We start from the raw sequence: 17,451 nt of genomic DNA on the forward strand, positions 1-17,451 counted from the left end.
TGGTTAGTCACACTTATAATCCTATCTACTTGGGATATCTACTCAGGAGCCTGAGATCTGTGGATAACCATTGGAACCCAATCAGGGCTTCCAAAACAAACAAAAAAATTCATGAAATTATTTTTCAAAATTTTTAATGAACTAGCAAAGACCCAGGAAAGAAAATGTAGTTCATATAGTACCTCACCAACCTAGAGAGGAAAGACCTAGCATGGCCTTTAAGCCCTGATTTCAAACTCTGAGCACGCCAACACACATGCATGCACATGCGTTTGCATGCATGCATCTTTTCCCTTCCCCTCCCCAAATTAGAGAAGCGTACATACAAGAGGCACATGCACCAACTTCAAATACAGTGAAAACAAGGGTTATAGCATGGGGGAGGAACATACAAAGAAACAAAAATTCACATCACACATTATAAGTACGTTAGAAACAATAGCAAGAAACAAACAAAAAAATACTTGTTTCCCTATCTTGGAGTTCAATTCCCTTAACATCATCATATCTGTTCATATGAACATAGTTTTTGACATTGTCTGCTTGCCCTAGACATATATTCGTTATTGAAAATAAGGGAAACCATGGGACCTGTTTCTTTGGACTTGGCTTACTTCACATAATAAATTTTTTCCCAAGTCTTTCCATTTCCTAACAAATTGGGTGATGTCATTCTTTCTGATGGAGGCATAGAATTCCCTTGTGTATATACACCACATTTTCTTGATCCATTCATGTAGTGGGGATAGCTGGGTTGGTTCCATATCTTAGCTATGGTAAATAATGCTGCAATAAACATAGTTGAGCTGGTAGTTTTAGTATGGTCTTTTTGTGATCATTTAGTAAATCCCCAAAAGTGGGGTTGCTGGGTCAAAGGGGAGCTTTATGTGGAATCGTTTGAGGAACCTCCATAATGCTTTCCAAAGTGGTTGAACAAGTTTACACTCCCACCAAGAATGCTGTATGGTTCCCTTGTGGCCACATCCCCTCCAGCATCTGTTGTTGTAAAAATATGGAACGCTCCACGAATTTGCATGTCGTCCTTGCACAGGTGCCATGCTAATCTTCTCTGTATCGTTCCAATGTTAGTGTATGTGATTCTGAATTGAGCACAAAATATTTTTATATCAAAAGTGCAATTGGATTTTATTAAACTAGACGATTCAACAAAAAGGAAGTTCAAAAGAATTGTCATGAAATTTTACAACCATATATTTCTTACATAAGCACACATTTAAGAATAAAGTCAAGATTGACATGTCAAAAACAAAATAATTCCAGATATTTGTTGTTCAAGAAATGTGTAGGAGGAGGAATTCAATTATTCTATACAAGGCACCTGTCATAATGAACACTGCAGCAAGTGTTAAGGTTCGTTCAAAGTTTTAATGTTTTAAATATATTCAATTTTGGGAATTGTTTCAATTTTGGGAACACAAGCCTCAACAATATGTCAATACTATCCTCTTATTTATCTCTAAAGGTTTATGCTTCTGGTCTTTTAATATTAAAACTTCAAAAAAATTATCTTTAGCAAGTTGTGCAAAGGGGTTTTGCTTCATCATGTCAGTGTTGAATAGAGTGTATGTGCATTTCAATGTTCAGTGCATCTGGATCATTGTCAAATTTTCCTTTTTTCTTCCTTCCCTTACCCCAACCCCACCTATCCCTTCAAGTTTCCTACTTATATTCTCACATATGTACATTGAGTGTTATGACTGTATTAGTCCACCATTTCCCTCTCCATCCTTCTGCCCTATTTCCTCTAAGCCTAGCTCCCCTTTTAAGACTTGTTTCAAATTCATGGTGTTTTGTTAAATATCTCTACCTTTGGCATTTGGCTATGGGCTTGCCACATCCTCTCTTCCATGTTTGACCACATAAATGAATATATTTCTCCACATTTCTAATCTCTGAATGGCTGAGATAGGTCTATTTTACTATTCACCTTCTGTCCTAAATTTAGAATTGCACCTTCAGGACCATCCTATAGAGCTTTTTTCTTCTCTACACACTGAAGATGGAAAGGAAATAATTTCCATGCTCTCAGCATTATGCTATCCATCATGAATTTCCATCGCTTATCACTTCAGCAGTCTATGTTTAGGGACAATCTTCAATTTCTGATGATAGGAGCACGAGTCAGTTTTACCTATGCAGATTCCACTATGTAGTGAGCCCTGTAGTCTTAAAATTTCAATAAGTTTCGAGTAACTTTTTATTAATAATTTAAAAAGTTTTATTTCAGTATTTGAAATACTGCCCCAATTATTTTAAAAGTTTCACAATAAGTTAGACTGAACTTTTCCCCCCATTTTCCCCATTAGTTCAGGTTAAGTCTCCATTGGCTTTATTGTTTGAGAGGCCAAGGGATGAGGTTAAACTGAGAGATGATCATTACTCAGATATCTCCTTCCTCTTCTGGTTTTGCTATTCTTGTTGAGAGGAAGACTGTAGCAGGGAAAAGAGTGATGCTTGACTTCACCATACAAGGGAACATTCTTAGTATGTCAATTATTGTTTCTCAGAATAACTTAAACTGCTTACTCTTGCCTTATCTGTAACAGTAACCTAACTGTGGCTTCCTTGGTGCAGGAGGAAGCACACTAACAGGTTACTACCTGTAAATTGGTATTTTATATATCAACTTACTACCAAAAATATAAAGCTTTGGCTACATAAATGCAACGGCATTGATTGTCCAACAATACCTTAGTGAGCAGTAGACAATTCTACCCAGCTACCCTCTCCTCTCATATCCTCCCTTTCACTCCCCTCCACTCATTTACCCTCCCATCCCTTCTTTCTTTGTGTCTCTCTCCTCCATATTAATCTCTATCTTCTCTCTTTTTCTTTTCCAGTAGCAAGTGATTTGGCTTATCAGTCAACACATACATAATTGAACAAATATTTATTGCACCTCTTTTTGTGATTATTTATTCTTAAGAAGTGAGTTCTAGCACAGCACCAGTGGCTTACACCTAGATACTCAGTAGGTTCAAATTTGACAATTGCAACTCCAAGCTATTTTAAGTAGATAAACCTAAGAGATTCTTTTCTGCACTTGTGGTAAAAGGAAGAAGTGAAGGTGTGGCTCAGGTGGTATAGAGCAAACATTGAGAATTAAAGCCCAGATAGAGCTCAAGGCCAGGAGTTCAAACCCCAGTACCAGCACAATATAAAAAAAAACTGAGTCCTTTGTCTTAGAAGGGATATTTCTCCAAAAATTCATACCCAGGGCAATTTTCAAGGTCCAAGACTCTTTGTAAGGTTCTTTCACATCTTAAATTGATTCCTCTGCTTGATTCACATTATGGAAAATAGGAGTCACACTTCACATTAAAAAGTATGCACATTGCTGTACAGTTCTTACCATTTTTAAAGTAAAGGAAGCATGACAGAGGAATTCACCTCACTTGGGTGAGTTAGGTTTGACTCACTGACAGACTTTTGCAAGTAAATGAGGGTCTGTTTACATGTAAAGAAGTCTATGCAGATGGTTTTCTAGGAGAGAGAACAAGGTAGCTGTTGTCCAAGTTTGAATCAGAGTAAGTTTATTCCTATGATATGGTAAAGAGAAGCTCATCTCATAGAACACTATGCAGACAGTAATTTCAAGGATTAAAAACTCATGTCTATATAGTGAACAGCTATGTTTTCACAAACAAAAAACAGTTTCCTAAGCCATGAAAATATAAGTTAGAGCAAAAGGAACTATGTTAAATATAGTTAATGGCTGAGTGACATGTATAAAAGAGTTCTATAATCACAATTAAACTATAAATTTTTCATCATGTCCCTAACAAGAATCTCTAAGATAGAACTGGCTAAATCTGTCATAGAGGACTGGGTTCATGCAATTGTCAGTTTTGTTTAGGGTGCAATATCTTCTACAGTCGCTTGGGTTGCAAAGAGCTCACACCACATGCAGTGTCTGGAAAAACGTACTGTCTTGTTAGGCACCTAAGGGATTTTTGTGCCACTGTGAATATTTATCGTTTTTCTTCTTATAATTATACCTGTAAGTGTGAAGTCATTTTGTGATAAGAATAATAGTTTCTGTACCCTTTATTCCACTAACTAATCTCGGATGTAAATATAGCCCGGAGCCCTTGGCTCATGCCTATAATCCTAGCTACTCAGGAGGCTGAGATCTGAGGGTCACAGTTCAATGCCAGCCCAGGCAGGAAATTCCAAAGATTCTTATCTCCAATAAACCACCAGAAAACTGTAACTGGCAAAATGTCTCAAGTGGTAGAGCTCTTGCCTTGAGCTGAAGAGCACAGGGACAGCACTCAAGCCCAGAGTTCAAGACCCACAACTGACCAAAAAAAAAGTATGCATATATATATATATATATATATATATATATATATATGTATAAATGATGAGATGAATTACATTTAAATATAAGTCAATATTTATGGTACACATTTAAAATATAACAATATATGATATATTTATAATATATACATATATTTATGTATAAGATCATATTATATCAATGTTTATAAATACATTTGTAATTAATATCCAAAGAGTACATCTGAAGATTTGGGGGAAAATGTAGAGTGTCTAAAGGCTTACTATTGACCCATCATACTTTCAATCATTTTTTCCACTTATGACAATGTCTGGAATACTAAGACAATGATTATTTTATTCCTTAAGATTTGGGGTTAGAAACATCTACTTACTTGGTATGAAATCTACCAAAATGTGATCTTGAAATCACACACCACAAACTGGACATATACATCAATTTAGCAACTTACAGGTCTCAAACTTTTATTTGAATCCTGTATCTCACATACATTGTTTCCTTTGAGTCAGCTACGTATACAAACATTCCTAGATTTTCATCTTCACATACATCCCCATACTCACATGACATAGTAAACATAACATTATAATAAAAATATTATAGGTACTGAAAAAAACATCTTTGCAAAAGTAGATAAATTTTATTCTTTTAATTCAATTCACTATTAAAATACTGATGAAAGAGTAGCTGAGAGGATGTTTCAAATATGAGAGTGCCTGCTTAAAGAGAATGTTTCTCATTCCAAGCATCATTATATGCATCCTTCCTTCTCTCACATAAAAAAATAAGTAACTACAGAATCAACCTACATTTTCCCTAATCACTCATTGAAGAAAGAAATTGTAATACATATATGCATATACACAATGATATACTATTTAGCCACACATAATTATGAAATAATATCATCTTCAAGAAAATAGATAGAACTTTGGAAAGTAGTATGGAAGTTCCTCAAAAGACTCCACATAGAGCTCCCCTATGACACAGCAATCCCACTTTTGGGTATTTACCCAAATGTTTACCAATAAGACCACACTAAAGCTACCAGCACGATTATATTTATTGCAGCATTAATTACTATAGCTAAGATATGGAACTAACCCAGGTGCCCCTCAGTAGATGAATGCATCAAGAAAATGTGGTATATATACACAATGAAATTCTATGCATCCATCAGAAAGAATGACATTGCCCCATTTGTTAGGAAATGGAAAGGCTTGGAAAAAATTATATTAAGTGAAGTAAGCCAGGCCCAAAGAAACATAGGTCCCATGCAATATCTAGTATATGTCTGAGTCAAGCAGAAAAGGTCAGATAAGGTGATGTTAGGGAAATGAACCCTAAGATATGTATTCAAATGTTTTTTTTTTCTTTCATGCGATTGTTTCTTACACATTTATAAGATTATTTCTTTGTTGCTTTGTATGTCCCTCCCCCACAGTATAACCCCTGCTTTCACTGTATCTGATGTCGGTATAATTTGTGGAGGGGAAGGGGAAAAACAAATCGTTTAAATAGGGATACAGGGGGACCCATTGCAACAATGAGATGTACAAGTCGTTATGTCGAAAACGAACTTTACAACTTTCGTGCGGGAAAGGGGGGCGGGGAGGATTGGGTGGGGGGGTGGGGGAAGGATGGGAAGGGATGGGAAGGGGAAACAAAGGAGGAGGGTACAATGCTTGATAAGAAATATACTCATTATCTTGTCCATGTAAATTGAACCCCTCTGTACAGTATTTTCAAAATAAAAAAATAGAACTGGAAACATTCATATTAAAGAAATTATCCATACTGTAAAAAACAAATACTAGATTTCTCATATGAAAATATGAATAACCCAGAAAATAAAATGAATAACCCAGGTGTAAAAGATAGAGCTGATTTAATTTGGAAAAAAGTAAGAGAGGAGATGAATAGAAATACTGTGCAGTAAATATGTTCAAATATTCAATATGTTGGTATGACATAATAAAACATAAGTATAAAAATAGGCTAATGAAATTAATAAAAGGAATAAAATTTAGCAAGCTACATTATATGGACATATGTGTATAACACAATAAAATACTGTGTAAAGTTAATGTTTGCTAATAAAAAGGCAAAAATTCATTCCAGTTGTTATAGAGTCATATGTTTATTTCCATTTTTTGCTCAGATATTTCCCTGATAAAGTAAAAGGAGAAATAGGTTTTGTTTATTTAGAAAGACAAACTTGTCCAATTAGCATTAAATTATTCTAGTTAATTACTGTCAATGTGAAATTGCTCAACTTAATTATTATATTTAGAATATTTCCAATGCACTCTTCAAAATATTACCCTATAGGCATATACTTTTTGCTGGGGCCAGCTGCTCCATGTCCCGGTGGAAGACGTTGGGAGGGTTGCTGATAACCGGGCCCAGGGGTGCCCATGGCAGAAGGAGTATCCAGCTCCCCTCTGTCAAAGGAGACACAAAGCATGGATGGACCTACTGAGAGCTTCAGGGCATAGCCATCCAACTGTCACAAAGGTCCCTGGGAGAACTGTTTTATGGTGACAGCCCTAGGGCCTGACATCAGGGCCCCAGCGCTGTCCCCGACTTTCTTTGTCTCTAGGGGAGCACTCTTTCACCTGAGCCATGGTGCCACGTCCACCTTTTTCTGTGTATGCAAGACCTAGGAATCCAACCCATGCTTTCTTGCATGCTAGGTGAGCCCTCTACCTCTAAGACACAATCTCAGCCCTGGATAGCTGTTCTTCTATGACCCCTCAGGCTGTCTCAGGACAGTCTCCAACATCTATACCAAGTCACACATCTATACCGAGTCTCTCAACAGCAGCCCTGGCTAGAAATGAACATACTCTGCTGTGTTGCCCATCATATTCAGCACCTTTGTACTCTGTGCTTCCTGTCAGATACTCCTTGTTAAGCAAGACCCCCTTTTCAAGTGCTGCCTCCAAGAAGACCATTCCGATCACCTTGGCAGAGCAGGAGCCTCTCCACTCTGCAGGCTGCTGGCTTGTCAGGCTCTGCATTCCAGCCAGTGTGGGTTGAGAGTGCATGAAGGGAAAGGCCTGGATTCCACCACCAGATCTCTGGAGGCCCTGATACACCACCCAGGGACAGGTGTTGTATCACACCCCATGAGAGGGGGCTTGAGGCCCTGGCAATGTGTGGGCAACAAGATGGGGCCATTTCTTTGTGTGGGCTTGAACTGAGGATCTGGGAGCTGCTCTCTGAGTTTTATTGCTCAAGGCTGGTGCTCTACCACTTGAGCCACAGCTCCACTTCTAGCTTTTTGGTGGTTCCATGGAGAGTAGTCTCCTCACGGGCTGTCCAGCTTATAGCTGGCTTCAAACTGTGATCCTCAGATCTCAGCATCTGGAGTAGCCAGTATGACAGGCATGAGCCTGAGCACCAGGTGATGGGCACCAAATGTTGTTTTTTTTTTTTTTTTTTGCTCCTGTTTATCTCCTGTCATCTAGCAAGCCCAAGTTAAAATAATCAATTACAGGGGATCAAAATTCTCTCTTAGGTCAGTTAATCCAAGGAGATAAAGTGTCTTTGGAAAAGGCTAGTCTGAGTTGGCTTAGGGGTATTTGTGTTTGTGTGTGTGTGTGTGTGTGTGTGTGTGTGTGTGAGAGAGAGAGAGAGAGAGAGAGAGAGAGAGAGAGAGAGAGAGAGAGAGAGAGAGAGTGTTGGGGATACCTACCCTCATCTCTGCAGTGCCTCATCCTCCCAGCAGGGAGTGTATCCAGGATCCTGACCCCAAGGAAGGTGTTTGGGGAAGGGTAGCTAAGGTCACATCCAGGGGGATGATCCGAATTCTGTCCTGCAACCTAAGCCTGGACATATAAAGAAGAAGAGAGGTTTAGGGGAACATCAAGGGGAGCCCCTTACCTTTGGCTACAAGTACAGAAGAAAACTGTATCCATCTTTCTTGGTAGTCAGATAAAAGTTGTACACTGTTCATTTATTTTATGATTGTGTTAGTCTTAGGACTTGGATTCAGGGTCTGGGTGTTATCCCTGAGATTCTTTTTTCAAGGCTGTGGCTCTACCACTTGAGCCACAGCACATCTGGCTTGTGTGTGGGTTTGGGGAGGGAGGTAGTTTATGGGAGATAAGAATCTCCTGGACTTTCCTGCCCGGCCTGGCTCTGAGTCATGACCATCAAACCTCAGCCTCCCGAACAGCCAGGATGATGGGTGGGAGCCATGAGCTTCTGACCACCACCATGCGGCTTCCTCCTTATCCATAGCAATGACTTGGCTCTGTCACAAGAACAAATGTCCTCCGGGAGGTGTCAGGTCTGGGCACTTTCCTCTGCACCCCACTCGCCTAACCAAAACTACACTCGCCAGCAAAGGGTAGTAGACAAGGAGTGTTTTCATTGTCTTATAGCCAGGCCCTGACCAGATAGGTGGGGGTATGGGTCAGAGTCCCGGGATCGTGCTGGGCAGGGGGACAAGGCAACATCTCCTCATCCACTTTCCTTCAACGGTGTAGCAGAGGGATGTGAGGAAGGAATCAAGGGATGGACAATGAATAGCCATCAAAGTCTAGCCGGGGTACAGAGGGGCTTACCTCATGAAGCTAGTTCAACAGGCTGAGCAAAACAGCTCCTGACCCTCAGCCCACCTCCAGAATCAGAGGGACACCTTGGGTTCCAGCCACATGGGGATGCTGGGCCACCTCCTCCAGCACCTATTCAACCAGTTCCTGAAAGAGAAAGAGAGAGGGATAGAGAGAGAGGGAAAGAGTGGGGAGAGAAAAAGAGAGGGAGAGAGGAGAGGGGGAGGAGGGGGTGAGAGAGAAAGAAAGAGGAAGAGAGGGCCAGAATTACACTTAAGCCAGGTGCTGGTGGCTCAGACCTATAATCGTAACTACAAAGGAGGCTGAGATATGAAGATCATGGTTCACAGCTATCCCAGACCGGAATGTCTGTGAGACTCTTATACTCAAAGAACCAACAGAAAACCGGAAGTGATGCTGTGGCTCATGTGGTAGAGCGCTAGCCTTGATCTAAGGAGCTCAGGCACAGCATCCAGGCCTCAAATTCAAGCCTCAAAAATGAAAAAGTGGAAGTCCCACCACAAGAAGTGGACTGAATAACACCCACTGTCCTAGGAAGTATGGCAGAGAAGTCAGGCTGAGCTTCCTGTCAGCTGGAAGTCAAGAGTAGGTCACTTGGCTTCTCAATGCCTCATTTTCCCCAGCTGCAAGACTGAATACAGTGAAGGATCCCCTTCCTCATGGGGATAGGTTAATGATGAAAGAAAGCCTTGTTTTGTTTCATAATCCTACACTTGTTGCACGATTTCTTCATGTGCTGTGGAACCAGCACTGGAACCTTTCATCGTGTATGACCCCCTCCTCTTCCCCCACCAAGACCTGGCACACACTGTAACGGTTTGTTGGATAAACGAATGAGCATCTGTCTATGACAATACTACAGAAAAGTCCCATCCAATTCAGGTAAGCATCCTGGGTGAGGGCAAAGCCTGATGTAGCTCTCCAACAGTTCTACCTCCTCCCTCTTCCCACCCTCCTGGTGCCACCGCACTTAACTGTTTTGGTTCCAAGGATGTGAGCCATGATGTTCTCACTGTATTTTGGGGCCTCTGGGATGCCTATCTTCTCAAAGATCTCTGTCCGGCCACTGACCAGCTGTGTGGCACTCAATTCCCCACTCAGCTGTGAACAAGGTTGCCCTGAGGTGAAAGCCTGGCTCAAGGGGCCTCCTCTCCACTCCCTGGGGCCAGACAGGATGGTCCACCATATCTGGCCCCCAAGTTTCATGTTCCAGAGATAGGACCCCTGAGGCATCCCAGGTCTCTGAATCTCCCAGAGTCCAGTACAGTTCCTGGGAATTGTCTCTACTCACAGCTAGTAGGCTGCAGATAACAAGGTCACAATCTCTGCTCCCCATGACATCCTCGACTGTAGTGATCACCCTAGAGAGAGGTTGAGAAGTATCGGCAGCTGTCAGAGAAAGGCAGTCAAGGCACGACGTTCATAGCAGGAGACCATCTGGCTTGGGAACTCTGCTTGTGCTGCTTTGAACGTCATTGTTTGGTGGCTGAAATGGTCCATCTAATTTGACCCAGAATCCCAAGCATTAGTAGAAATTGCCAGCTTCAAGGAAAAACCCTGGAAAACCTGGCATTTCACATGTCCCAATCAAACTTAAAGGGTTCCAAAGTCAGTGGTCCCCTTTTCCTTCCAGACAGCCTACAGCAGGTTATAGAAAATGGCATTCAGAGAGCCTCAGGTAACTGCCATGTCCTGATCCCAAGTAGGCTCCAGCAGAGGGAACACACTTGCCTACCATTGCGCAGCTGGAAACAGCCCAGGAGGGACACAGATTGGAGTCTGCAGAACTCCAGGGAGGACTGCCCACCAGTGCACTGCCCCTGGAGGGAATCCATGCCACCATTGGGGGCCTGGAGCCCCCTGCCAAGATGTACACCGCCAATACCCTGGGTAAGATTCCCCTCTCATCCTTGGTCGTGGTGAACCATCTGCCATGTCACACCGATCGTCACTTCCCAGACCCTCCTAGATTCACAGCCCCTGCCCTACTATCCCCATCTCGTTCCCTATTTATGTTTGGCAGACTCATTCCCAACCTTGAATTAGCTCCAACTATACACACCAGAGCAGACTGTCTGGCTGGAAGAGTGCGGCTGTTGTCACAGTAGCCTCATGAGCCTTCTGGCTGAAGACAGAAGAGCAGGTGTCCACACTGGTCTGGTTCACACAGGCCTCCTAGGGGAGACCCATTCAGGCCCAGGAGTTACTGTGGGCTGCAGGAAAGGGGAAGAAAGAGGTGGAAAGGAACATCTACTGAAACCTTCCCTAAAGGAGCCATGAAACGGTGAAAGAGAAAACAAAAATTGTGGCTGGTCTCCTAATGGGCATTAATGAAAAAAGAACAACAAATAAAATGCTTTTGCTCTTTCTAGACCCAGTGACTTAAATATATTTTCATTGTTCTCATCCTCCCTGCTCTCCCAACAAACACACACACACACACACACACACACACACACACACACACACACACTCACACACACACACACACAGAAACACAAACACAAATCTAAATCAGTGACAGAAGACTCATCTCTCTCTCTTACACACACACACACACACACACACACACACACACACACACACACACACACACACAAACACATAAACACAGACTCAGAGCAGTGCCTTTCTGGAGTTTGTTACTTTCTCATCTGAGCAATGTACCAGCTTGAGCAGAGGGGTTCCCTTGTCAGAACCAGGGGCAACCACCCAAGGGGAACAATGCTCTAATTATGCAGAACCATCCTGCCTCCCCCTTTCTCCATTGCCAGACCCTTCCTCTTGGGAACATCCAGCTTTGACTCCTCATTCACCAAAACCCTAGGCCAGGACGCTGGGTGAAGGAGTCCCGAGACACATGGCTCCTCAGAGCCTGGACAGAATACAAAGCAGGGGGTCATGGTGCCTCCAGAGTGGTGTATGACCTGGGGTGGGGGCGTTGTTGGGGACTTTGATGGGGTCCTAAAGTCTATATACATGGATAGAGTCCCTACTTTCAGCCTACATACTTTGGGGCGACTTGGCAGATTCTTGGGGAGGACAAGGAGACCAGATGGACTGGGAGCACTACCAGAAGCTGGCAGAGCTGGGAAATGTGATCACCCAGTCAGAACTGTTGACAGCTGGGGTTGGGGGTACAGGCTGGTGTATGTCTCTCAGAGGGGGTGTGTGTTTCTCCCAAATATCCACTTTCTATCTGACCCCAGTGCCCTCACCTCTCTAGTGGGCTCTTCTGGGAATGTCCTCAGGTGAAAGGGTGACTGAGCACAGAAAACAAGGGCTCACACAGCAAGGGGGCCTATCTTCTGTATCCAACACCCCCCTCCCCAGCAAAAAGGAAAAGATCTAAGAAGGCAGGTGTGGAGGTGCTACTCCCCATCTCTGACTAAAGGCAGCAGGTTCCCACCAGGGAGAGGAAGGGTGCAGATGCATGGCTGTGTGGCTCCCACTGCTCCAGACCAGGGGCTCTGTGGTGCCCCTGGATGGGTGCTCCTCACCCATCCCTGCAGCTCCCATTTTCCTGGGACACTGGATGCTAGGGATGGGGTTGGGATCCCCAGGTCAACACCCAGCTCCAACCCCCACCCCTGGGGTGCATTTGTGGCAGAGCCAGGGCGGACTGTGGGGTGCTGGGGAGATGCAGGTAGGACAGGAGAGGGGAGGCGAGAGGTAAGGTTCAGGGTCCGCGGGGATGGGGTGGAAGGGGTAGAGTGGTGGAGTCACAAGGTGCAGGGGTCACGCCAGGTGCTGGCCTGCAGGGCGGCCACTCACGTGAGCTGCTGGGAGAAGCTGTAGGCTGCGACTCTGGGTGCGCGACCTGAGTCTGAGGACCCGGGGCGGGGACCAAGTCAAGGCCACAAGCCCCACAGGGGTGCGCCATCTCCGCCAGGTGACTGCAAGAGGCTCCACCAGTCTGAGCCTGCAGCACCATGTTTGAAAGGCAGCGCTGTTGGGAAGGAGCGGGGGTGTCCGCTGGTGCATGGCCGGGCAGCGCTCAGCCTCTTCTCCTTCTCCTCAGCCGCTGTCGCCCCCTCAATGGCCTCCTCCCCTGTGGCCGCCGTCTCTGCCTCAGCAGCTGCTCACTCTCCCGTGCTCCCCTAACCGGGACCTCAGACTCAAGGCTGCCATGGCTGCTATGTCTCCGAGGGGCTACACGCGGCCATAGCCTGCCATGCAGGCTCTGCATGCTCTATGCAACCAGCCAGGACCCACGCTATGATCGGAGCAGCCGCCAGCCACTGAAGCCGTTTCCACTGGTGCTTGTGCTCATGCTCGCTCTTCTCCCAGCTCTGTTTCTGCCCCACACTCCTCTCCTGGGCCAACCCGCCCCTGCTGCGCACACACCCCTACCCCCTTGGGCCCCTGGCCATTGCTGCCACCAAAGTGTGCCCCTGGGCCCTGCCCCTCCTCCCCTGGGCCCAGCCCCCCAGCCCTGGCCACAAGTGCAGCCCTGACTGGGCCCTGAGGCTTCCAGACCATGGCAATTGCAGCCTTACCTCAGCTCAGCACTACACCCCACCCCCAGTACTGGTCCGGGAGATCGAATCTCCCCTCAGCCCCACCCCTGGAGGAGACTCTCCTCCATCCCCCTCCACTCCACACGCCAAGCAGGTGCATAGTGAAACTTGTGTGTGTATGTGTGTTTGTGTGTGTGTGTGTGTGAGTGTTGGGGATAACTACCTCTCAAGGACTCAGAAAATAGCACCCTTTGGGATGACTCAACACACAGCACACTTCCAAAAACAGCACAAAGCACCCTGTGTAAAGGACTCAGCACACAGCTCCCTTTGAGGACTCAGCATGTAGTATGCTGGGTAGAGTACTCGGCAAACAGCACCCTTTGAAGGGCTGAGTATAAAGCACCCTGTGTAAAACATCCAGTGCACAGCACCCTTCGAAAAAATCAGCACATAGAACAATTTTGAAGGGCTCAGCACATACCATACTGTGGAAGCAATCAGCAAACAGCACCATTTGAAGTACAGTACACAGCCCCCTGTGTAAAGGACTCGGCGCACAGCACTCAAAAAACTCACCTCATCCCTCTCTTCGCAAGGGCTCAGCACATAGCAGGACCCTTTGGGATGCAGTAGCTCACCACACCTTTTGAGGGACTCAGCATACAGTACGTTGTGTAATGGACTCAGCACACAGCACCCTTTGAAAAACCCAGGATGGCCCACTCTTCTCAGGGACTCAGCACATAGCACCCTTTGGGATGACTCACCAAACAGCACCTTTTTGAGGACTCCGCACAAAACCCCCATGTGGGAAGGACCCAGCAAATAGTGCCTTGTGAAGGACTCAGCACATAGCTGTATGTCACAAGTTCAGCTGTCATTAGAATTAGGGTGCTTTCTTCAGTATCACCATTCTTCAGAAATACTGCACAAATCATACTAATTCACATTTAGACAACCTGTGTTTTATGGGGGAAGGTCAGCTTGGGTCTTGAACTCAAAGCTTGGGGGCCCTGTCCCTGAGCTCTTTGGTTCAATGCTAGAGCTCTACCACTTGGAGGCACAGCTCCAATTTTGTTTTTTTGGGTTGTTCTTTGGCAGGTCTTATGGTGATAAGTAAGGCCAAGTTGGGGTATCCGTGGGCAAAGGCTCTTAGCTCAGCCTGGAGCTGACCTCTCCCTTTTTTGTGCCCGTGGTAAGCCAGGCTTCCAGGAGCTCTCTTGGCCTAGGGTGGAACAGACCTGCTCTGGCATCAGCAATCAGGGTGAGCAAAAGTCAGCTTGGCTCTGGTCACTTCCCCAAATTGAACTCTAGAGGATGATGGCACAGGGCCGCATGTTTCACATCTGGCCCCCAGGGTGCAGGAGTAGCCCACCATAGGGATAGTACTTGAGAGTTGTGTTTACTCTTGCTTCCTTGGGGCCCCCATCATGATTCAAAGCCACCCTGGACAGGAAAGCCCTTGAGACTCTTACCTACAATTAACCATCCAAAAGCAAGTGGGGCTGTGGTTCAAGTGGTAGAGCACTAGCCTTGAGCAAGAAAACTCTGGGATAGAGCCTATGCCCTGAGTTCACACACACACACACACACACACACACACACACACACACACACACACACACACACACACACACAGAGACACCACGTGCATGCAAAATCAGAGATTTCTACACTACAATCTTTTCCCACTAAGCCTGATGGCTGCTGGCCTAGGTATTTGATGCATACACCACCACCTACTTCCTATTTATCTGAGGAATGGCCATATGGGTTTGGGAGGGGGGAGAATCATCCTAGCTGAGAATGTGGCTCAGTGGTAGAGTGGTCACCTAGCATGCCTGAAGCCCTGGGTTCTATTCCACACAGAAAAGGCTGGAAAGGGAGGTGGGGCTCAACTGGTAGAGTGCCAGTCTTGATCAAAAAGAGCTCAGGACAATGGCCAACCCCTGAGTTCAAGCCCCAGGACTGGAAGAACAAATCTTTGTTGGAGGCTTTTTATTTTGCTTTGAAAACAATTTATTCTTTGTGATAAGCATAACATGGGCCTCTTTCCTGGCCACCAATGGGCCATTAGATAACCCTTGAGTTTGGGCCACCTCCTGGCAGCCTCTGCCCTACCCGACCCCCAGTTTAACCTTCCCATCACCCGGCTGATGGAGGCCTGAGAGAAAGCCACCTGGCCACCTACTTCTGGTGGCTGCCAAGGCTTATGAGAGTCAGTATGTCACATAGAGAGTCATCATCCACATCAGATTACAGGAGAAAGTGGGGGAGCACTCCTTCTCTGAGCCTGGGAGCTGTGGGCAGATCTGGATGTGGGGCATCTGGGGCAGGACATACTCCTTGGGGGAGTCCACTATGGGGTCGGGAACCCTGACCTCTCCTCTGGCAGTTTCCATGCTGTCTTCAAGTTGCAATTCTTCAAAACCTTTCTGCTCCTCCCTCATTTCACCTACCACAGGCCCTGAGGCATCTGAAGCAGTGCTGGTGGTGGGGAGCTCAGCCTGTGCTGGCATCTGGAGACTGCTGTCTGTGCCTTCCCCTGTGAGGAGCAACAGCAGCTCCCACAGCACTGTCCTCTTCTCCATGTTCTCCTGGGACAGCCAGTGCATGCACTGGGCTTTCTCCCAACACAGCTCACTCAAGACCAACCTCTACTCTTTACACACCATGAGGGACTCCTCGATGGTTCGGATGTGTGCCGAAAGCTGGCTGCATCAATGGTGGAGCTCACCTGTTGGACTCTGGAAGTCCACCTCATCAGGTAGGTCATGGAGGAAGCAGATTTTCTTTTCAGATGCCCATGTGTCCCTCTTCCCATCCCCATGCATGCTGTGGTGGCAGCTCATGGGGCAGAGGGCCTGTGGCTCCAGCTCAGTCTGTCACTGAGCTGCCTGGTGGCCCGGGTGCCTGCAGCGGGCCCATGCTCCTGTGGCAGGATTTTCCCCCTGTGGATCTCAGCCTCCGAGTGTTCTAATAGAGCCTAGTCCATCTACCAGGCAGCATGGAATGTGGGCATGACCACTATTCTTGTATCCCATTGGTCAAAAAGAACCATGAAATAATGGGGGTGTGGCCGGAATCCTGTGATGCATGCAGAATGGGCAGAGTCAAGATGACAGTGGCTCCCCCAGCCCCTTTCCCAGGGAACTCTGTCCAATTCATTTGGGGACAAGAGGGTGACGTGCTTTAGCTGGATGGCTGCACAGATTGTTGTGTATGTCTGTTTGTTGGCAGTCCCAGACCTTGAACTCAGGATCTGGGCACAGTCCATGAACTGCTTTTCTCAAGGCTAGCCTCAACTAGTGAAGCCACACGGCTCTACTTCTGGCTTTGTTGGCACTGAATTTGGACAGGGGTTTCAAGGACTTTCCTGCTTAGGGTGACTTTGACCATAGCCTTGTAAGTTTCAAGGAGGACCTGTGCTGCTGCTGCTGCTGCTGCTGGCCGCCCTGTTCTGCGGCCTGGGCCCAGGAGGCCGGGGTGAGGCCTTGGTGGTTTCTAGTTCCCCCACTCTCTTTGGTGGTTTCTTGTTCTCCCCCCTTGGTGGTTTCTATTTCTTCCCTTGGTGATTTCTAGTTCTCTCCTTTTTGGTGGTTTCTAGTTCCCCCACCTTGGTGGTTTCTAGTTCCCTCCCCAGTTTGGTGGTTTCCAGTTGTCCCTCTTTGGTGGTTTCTAGTTTCCCCCCCTCTCCTGGTGGTTTCGGGTCCCCCCCCTCAGGGCGTGGGGCTGGGCTGGGGTTGTGGGGTGGGGAGGTGGCAGTGGATTTTCAGGTCGGGCCAGGTTGTTGGAGGCCAGGGCCTGGTCCTGTTGGCCTGTCTGTCTCTGTGTCTGTTTGTCTGTCTGTCTGTCCATCTGTGTCTCAGTCTGTCTGTCTGTGTCTCTGTCCATCTGCTTCTGTCAGTCTGTCCATCTCCTCTCGGTCTGTCTGGCTGTCTGTCTCCTCGCAGTCTGTCTGTCTGCCTCTTGGTCTTTCTGTCCACCTGGCTGCCCATCTGCTTCTCCTGTCTGTCTGTCCGTCCATCTATTCGTTCTGTCTTGGTCATCCATCCCTTCTCTGTCTGTCTGTCTGTCTGTC

General features: G+C 46.1%; 1 non-coding gene across 1 annotated transcript; it reads right to left on the reverse strand.

The window, feature by feature from the left end:
• Positions 1-1,006: 1,006 nt before the first annotated feature.
• LOC138826316 (U6 spliceosomal RNA) lies at positions 1,007-1,113 on the reverse strand. The gene has a single exon (XR_011371652.1). It is a non-coding gene; the product is annotated as a U6 spliceosomal RNA (small nuclear RNA).
• Between the last annotated feature and the right edge of the window lie 16,338 nt (positions 1,114-17,451).

The sequence above is a fragment of the Dipodomys merriami genome, unplaced genomic scaffold, assembly GCF_024711535.1.
Source record: "Dipodomys merriami isolate MVZ:Mamm:240054 unplaced genomic scaffold, mDipMer1.0.p SCAF_141, whole genome shotgun sequence".
NCBI lineage: Eukaryota > Metazoa > Chordata > Mammalia > Rodentia > Heteromyidae > Dipodomys > Dipodomys merriami.